Below are 6,472 nucleotides of genomic sequence, written 5' to 3'. Positions count from 1 at the left end.
AGTCACAAGATTGCCGTGGAAAGATTTAATGGCCCATTAAATAAGATAGGAAGGCATGGCAAGGGATGAGAAAAACCTCCAGTATATGAATACAAAGTGTTCACTTTGCTCATCATATCTTTGAAAACAGCTTCAGACGGTTCAACTACCATCACTCCAGAATTCAGTCTCTCAGAATGTTTCAGATTTGCACAAAAACTTTCTCCCACATTTTGAACAGTTCATCAATATTCTTCAGCACTATCGTATCAGCATCAAGATAGACGACTGTGGGAGAATAAAATGATTCAGGATGCTATAATGACCAAGATTAAGAGAATATGCAGAAAAGGGCAAGTAGCAAAAAGCATTTAATGGTTCGAAAGAAATAACTAAGAAGCAGTCAATCTTATCGTGATTATATGACCATTAAAATTACCTTTCTTATACCTTGTCATGTTAAATATTTTTAATTTGGTGTAGACTCCCCAAAATCTCTGTGGGCGCACTTGATTAGGATTAGCCAACAGACTTATAAGCTCCCACCATCCAACCATCAGCCTAATTGAGTGCACAAAGCTGCAAGTTAGTAGTAATGAGAAACAGCCACCCAACTAAATTTAGGTATGCACCATACTAAATCAACAATTAAGAAACTCCAGCATAAGCTATGAACAAATAGACAAGTTCAAAGTTAATTTCCAACAGAACCAAAAGACATGATGATGGGACGTGAGCAAGCAAAATCTTATCTTGGCCAAACATGTCGATTCCATGAGAACAAATATCAAGTTAAAAATCAATTTTTCATAATTTACCATAGATTGTAAGATGTCAAGATGCAAAGGTTAATTGTGCTGGGGAACAGTAATTGATCTTCATCGGTATTGTCGGAATATAAGTTCTAAATCATCAAGAGAAATTTTATTAACAAAAAAAAAAATATAAAGAAAGAAAATCAAGGATGAAGGATGCTATGCTTGATCGAAACTTGGTCTAAAAGGTTGTAAAAGACTAGGTACTAAAAATTAAAAGTTAAAATCAAATAACAACTACGCGATACCTTGAGAAGCTGCTTGGCGTAGTCGGACACGCCATCGGAGACAAGAACAACCATGTCCCTTGTAGACCCTGTGTCACGGATCGACTTCCCGAGAACCAGAACTCCAAAGTAGGAACTCATCCCCGTAGAGAAGCGTCACGTAAGCTTCCTCGGATCCCAATCCCTCGCAGCCTCGAGATCGAAGCATCGCAAAGAGAAGCAAACAAAAGCACATCTTGGAGATCACAGACCTCATCCTGTGTATAGAAGAGGAGATTGAAGGAAGGAAAAAAGAATTGATCGATGAATTGATGGCAATGAAAATCCACGAAAATTTTAGAGTGAAAGAGAGAAGCTTCCGCCCGGATGGATCTGAGAAGCGAGAGAGAAAGAGAAGAAGAGGAGGGAGAAGCCGAGAAGACCGATCACAGCCCCATGATCCAGAATAATAATTTAAACAAAACTTTGATTTTGCTCAACGTTTCCGCCAGTCTTCCTTCTGTGCGTCTAATAAATTAGACTGGGCTCAACAGTCCATAACAACACAGCCCACACCATGATCCAGCCCAGATAATGTGTGTGAACGGATAGGCTAGCGTATGAGCACTCGAAAAATAATAGTAGGAAAATATATGAGTATGATAAGCTCACATCCCATTTTTTATTTGATGTATACCAAATAAGCTATTTAATAATATTTTGTGATTTTATTTTTATGTTTGAAATGGACCGATATTATATATGATATGAATTATATGTAAATTGACAAAATTAACATTTATGATGATGTAGTTATATTTTTTTTATCTAGTTATTAAGAGCCTTTTAACCCAAAGCTATAGTGTGACGATAGAAATAATAAGAAATATAATAAAATATAACTCAATGAACTTTAAATGATAAAGAGAGATCTAATAAAATGAAAAAACAAATAATTTTTTTTTAACCATATTTGTTCCAAAAACAGATTAATAACTTATAGAGAGTTCTATATAATTTTGTCCCAAATAAATTTTTATGTTTGTCATATATTTATCAAAAAAAAAAATTATTAACTTAGAGAGTTCTATATAACTTTGTCCCAAAATATATATATTATTAACACATTAAAATAAATAAAGGTGCAACAAACAAGATCGGATGGCAATGCAAAAAAAGTAGTAAGATGTAGAATGGGAAGGCGGTAGAGAAGGGTGAGTAAATAGCAAAATCACTGTCATGAGCATTTTGCGCAAGTATATATTTTCATATAAATTTATTTATTTATTTATTTATTTATTTAGAAGTTTTGATGTCATGAATTTATTTATTCATTATTTCTCGCGTGAGAAGCACTTCAAAACAAAAACAAAGAGTATTCTTGTTAGTGCTAAATCAAAATGGCGGAAAGGTATACTGATATCATTTTGACTTCCTTGCTTTCATCAGATTATAGGATCTTACTTTTTTATCTTTACTAGCCACACACATATATTATATATTATATATAAACTCAGATAAGTTGTTTTGCTAAGTTATTGCATGCTATATATATTGCCATAGAAATAAAATCTAAAAGTAAACCATGGTAGAGAAATGTTTATAAAATATTCTTCTGTATCAATAAAAAATATATATTTTTTATTATAAGAAGCAAAGCAAAGCAAAGCTATAGCATGATTTAAAGAAAAGCAACTTTGAAACAATTAATAATAATGAAGAGCACTTGAGCACTGAGATGAAAAGTGCTCTTCATTATTATTATTATTATTATTATTATTATTATTATTATTATTATTATTATTATACCGTATGTGGATTAGGCCTTGTAGTTGTAGGGGAAGTACCGAGTCAAAAGCGAGTCTGGCTTTGACTCAATCAAAGAAAGAGATAGTAGATACATGCATTTGGCAATTGGTATTTTGTCGATCGCTCTATATACAAAGGTTATTGGTCAGTCGCCGCCTAATGTTTTTGTATTTATTTATTTTTTTCTTAATATTTTAGATTTAAATGATTTAGGGTTTAGGGTTGCCTAGCCTAGCCTAGCCTACTGCAGCTGCTCTCATTTCTAGGTTCGGCAGGTCTCAATTGAACAACCACCATACTAATTACTAAGTTAAGTAATGGGGGCATTGTTGCAAATTGAAGTTTTCCAGTTGAATCCTTCCATCATTTTTCAATAAAGGAGGTTGTCAACATTTTCTTTTTTAAGTTCATTTCCTTTCCTGAAAAAGTTCTTGAAAATTACTTTATCTGGTCTTTTTTACTTGCTCTATTAATTTTAGAAGTTTATTTGATCAATTTTATATATTTATTTAGAAATTTATAAAATATAAAACATTATTTTAAAAAATTAAATTAAATTTTCATATTTAGTATACTTCTACAACTTCCAATTATTTTTATTTAACTATATAATTTTGAATAATATTTTAAATAAAAGTAATCTTGGAAAGTCAATGTAATTTTTTTTATTTTAGATTACCAACTAATTTTAATCAATTTATTTAATCTTTATAATTTAATTAAATCAATAAATATATATATATATTTGAGGGAGTAATAGCTTTAATTTATTGGAACTCCCAACATCTGTTTGCGCTATGTTATGCCACCATCGATATAGTTGACCATTTATTTTCTTTTATGCTCTTTTGATATTTCATATTTGGAACCACTTGGGTCATCTTTTGAGGCCTCATATATATATACACCTATGATATTTAATTTAAATGATAACTTGAAACATTTGACTAGAACTCAACAAGCATGTTTTCAACTTTGAGCTACATCATTTGTAATACTCGAACCCTGTGGATAGCGTTAGAAAATATACTGCAGGGTATTACTATAGTGGTAATAAGATTTTTTCTACGATTAATCTTGTTGAGAAACCCCAAGTGAAAAGAATAAGGACCCTAAGTGTAAAAAGTTTTTTTAAAAAGATTTTTGGGTTAAAGAATAAATGAAAAGGATGGACATGAAATGTTTATGGAAACCGAGGACTGAAAGGTAAGATGGAAGGGATCTTTTTGAAATGTTGTTTTATAATCCAGGGATCATTGGATAATTTGAAAGGACCTTTTTGAGAATACTATTTCATAATTCAAGGACCATTTGGGAGTTTTTCAGGGACTGTTTTGTAAGAAATTATGTTTTTCAGGGACTAATAGTGAATTTCGGCTGAAGAGTTAATTGAGAGAAAAATCTAGAGACTTGTGTTGTTACATCTCTTCTCCACCATTTTTGCTACTGATGTCGAGAGTTAAAAATGAAGAAATGGGAGAAATTAGAGGTTTTTAAGGAGAAAGATTTGGAGATCGTCGGGAGGGAGTTCACGGGAGTGGCTACTAACTTGGTAAGTGCTTCTTTGGTGTTGTTTTTGTTTAATGTTTGTGTATGTTTAGATGTATGTATTTTGGGTGATTTTGGAGAAAATAATGAATTTGTTTTGAGGAAATTATGATGGAGTTGATGAGAGTGTTGTTGTGAAATTATTTTTCGTGTTAAAAACCTCAGTACTGGTGATGAAATTGCTTGGATTGGTGGAGAAGTTTTAGGGATTTCATCTGTAGCAATTCATCGTAGCATCGAGATTAGGGGTTTGGTTTGATTAATTAAGTTGATGATGATTAATAAGGTGTTAATGATGATGGTTAGATTGGAATTGGTTGAGTTGAATTGGTTTTTGTTGAGTTGGGTTTGATCAAATCAAGTTGAGATGGTTTGGGTTTGGTTCAATTGATTTGGGTTAAGGATTTTGGACTGAACCAAGTTGGTTCAATGGATTTTGTATTAGCACCGAGATTAGGGTTTGGTTTGATTAATTAAGTTGATGATGATTAATAAGGTGTTAATGATGATGGTTAGATTGGAATTGGTTGAGTTGAATTGGTTTTTGTTGAGTTGGGTTTGATCAAATCGAGTTGAGATGGTTTGGGTTTGGTTCAATTGATTTGGGTTAAGGATTTTTGGACTGAACCAAGTTGGTTCAATGGATTTTTGTATAAGAATTGAGTTGGTTCAAGGCTGGTTCAGTGAAATTGAGTTTGGTTCAGTGAATTTGAGTTTGGTTCAATGGAATTGAGGTTGGTTCGAGAATGGTCTAGCTCAATTTGAGTTGGGCTTTAAGTGCAATTGGAGACCAATTTGATTATGCAAGTCGGGGTTTGAACCGATTGGAGTGAGTGGGCCAATAGAGAGTCTATTATTATTTTTGTATTTTATTTTTGAGTTTAAATGTAGTATTTATTTTTTGTTATATTATTACGTTGAGGCGTTATTCGGTCTTGGGAGGGAGTTCAGGGTCTAGCAAAGGAACCCAAGGACACCCAGGGTGAGTTGGTAGTGGCTATTATTTTTAAATAAATAAATTATTATCATTATTTTTGAAATAATTGTTTAATGGCTAGTATTTTTGAAATAAATGTTTAAGTATTTCATTTTATCATGTTTAATTGCAGTATAAAGGTCGAAATATACTTATATTTATTTTTCCTACGATGTGCCATGATAACCAGTATTGATACATCGGGTTTTGTATAATTATACGTGATTTGTGAATAGTAAAAATACATGTATATGTGATTTAATTATTCGATTCTTGTATTTATTTTTTGATGGGTATATATGCTTTGATTTGGAGTGATTTGCGAAACCATGTGAGCATATTAAAAGATGTTTTATCGGCGATTGTTAGTAGAATTGGTTTTCATTCAGTGGTATAGGAATGGTATCGTGGATCCGGGCTTTCTTGGCATTATCGTTGTTATACTTTTGGCGTTGGCTTTTGTGGAAAATAATAGTTATTTCGGTGATGTGAATACTTGTCCCGGAAAAGGATCCCGTGTTATGATTTATACTGGATGGTATTATTCTTTCGTATTTACTTGTTGGTTTTTGATGGTGGCGAGCTGAGGCCCGGACTCTGCGATAGTGGGTCCCCACGGGCCGACCTTTAGAGGTGGCGTGGTGGACTCGGGTGATTGATTACTGAGGGCCGGTTCGGTGGGAGTGTAGAGCACTGATCTGGATATTCAGTGAGTGGCCGGGGTCATCGAGCCCGGTGAGCAGATGGGTCAGCGTTAAGGGACATGAGTTCCTTGAGCTCACGAACCTAGCGTGCCACGGCGAAGGTTTAGAGAGTTTTCTAGACACGTGTTATCTTTGGGTGAGTGTTGGGTATTCTTTGTATTTTTGAATTTGAGAGTTATGTTATTTTTTGAATTGTGATGAGGCGGGTCTCTCACTGAAATTTGTGTTTTGAGAAAATCAAATTGATGTTGATTTATGTTGAATTTATGTTTCGAAAATTCTTTAAAGATTGTATTTTGCTAGAATTCTGGTATTTTGGAAAATTATTTGAGCAGTTGGTATTTATATATTTTATATATACTGTATTTAAGTATTTGAAATTATTAAGCCACTCTGAGCCAGTGAATGTCTTTGTAGGCTGCGGGAGGCAGGGAC

At 33.1% G+C, this 6,472-nt stretch overlaps 1 long non-coding RNA gene across 1 annotated transcript; it reads right to left on the bottom strand.

Annotated features, from left to right (window-relative positions):
* Window positions 1–211: 211 nt before the first annotated feature.
* On the bottom strand, window positions 212–1,133 carry LOC120272519. Its single transcript, XR_005540210.1, has 3 exons — window positions 1,043–1,133; window positions 419–540; window positions 212–267 (listed from the first exon to the last, which is right to left on the bottom strand). It is a non-coding gene; the product is annotated as an uncharacterized LOC120272519 (long non-coding RNA).
* Window positions 1,134–6,472: the final 5,339 nt, after the last annotated feature.

This window comes from Dioscorea cayenensis, chromosome 11 (assembly GCF_009730915.1).
Source record: "Dioscorea cayenensis subsp. rotundata cultivar TDr96_F1 chromosome 11, TDr96_F1_v2_PseudoChromosome.rev07_lg8_w22 25.fasta, whole genome shotgun sequence".
NCBI classification, from domain to species: domain Eukaryota; kingdom Viridiplantae; phylum Streptophyta; class Magnoliopsida; order Dioscoreales; family Dioscoreaceae; genus Dioscorea; species Dioscorea cayenensis.
Note: the sequence above shows the minus strand (reverse complement) of the source record. Positions and strands in the feature narration are given on the sequence as shown.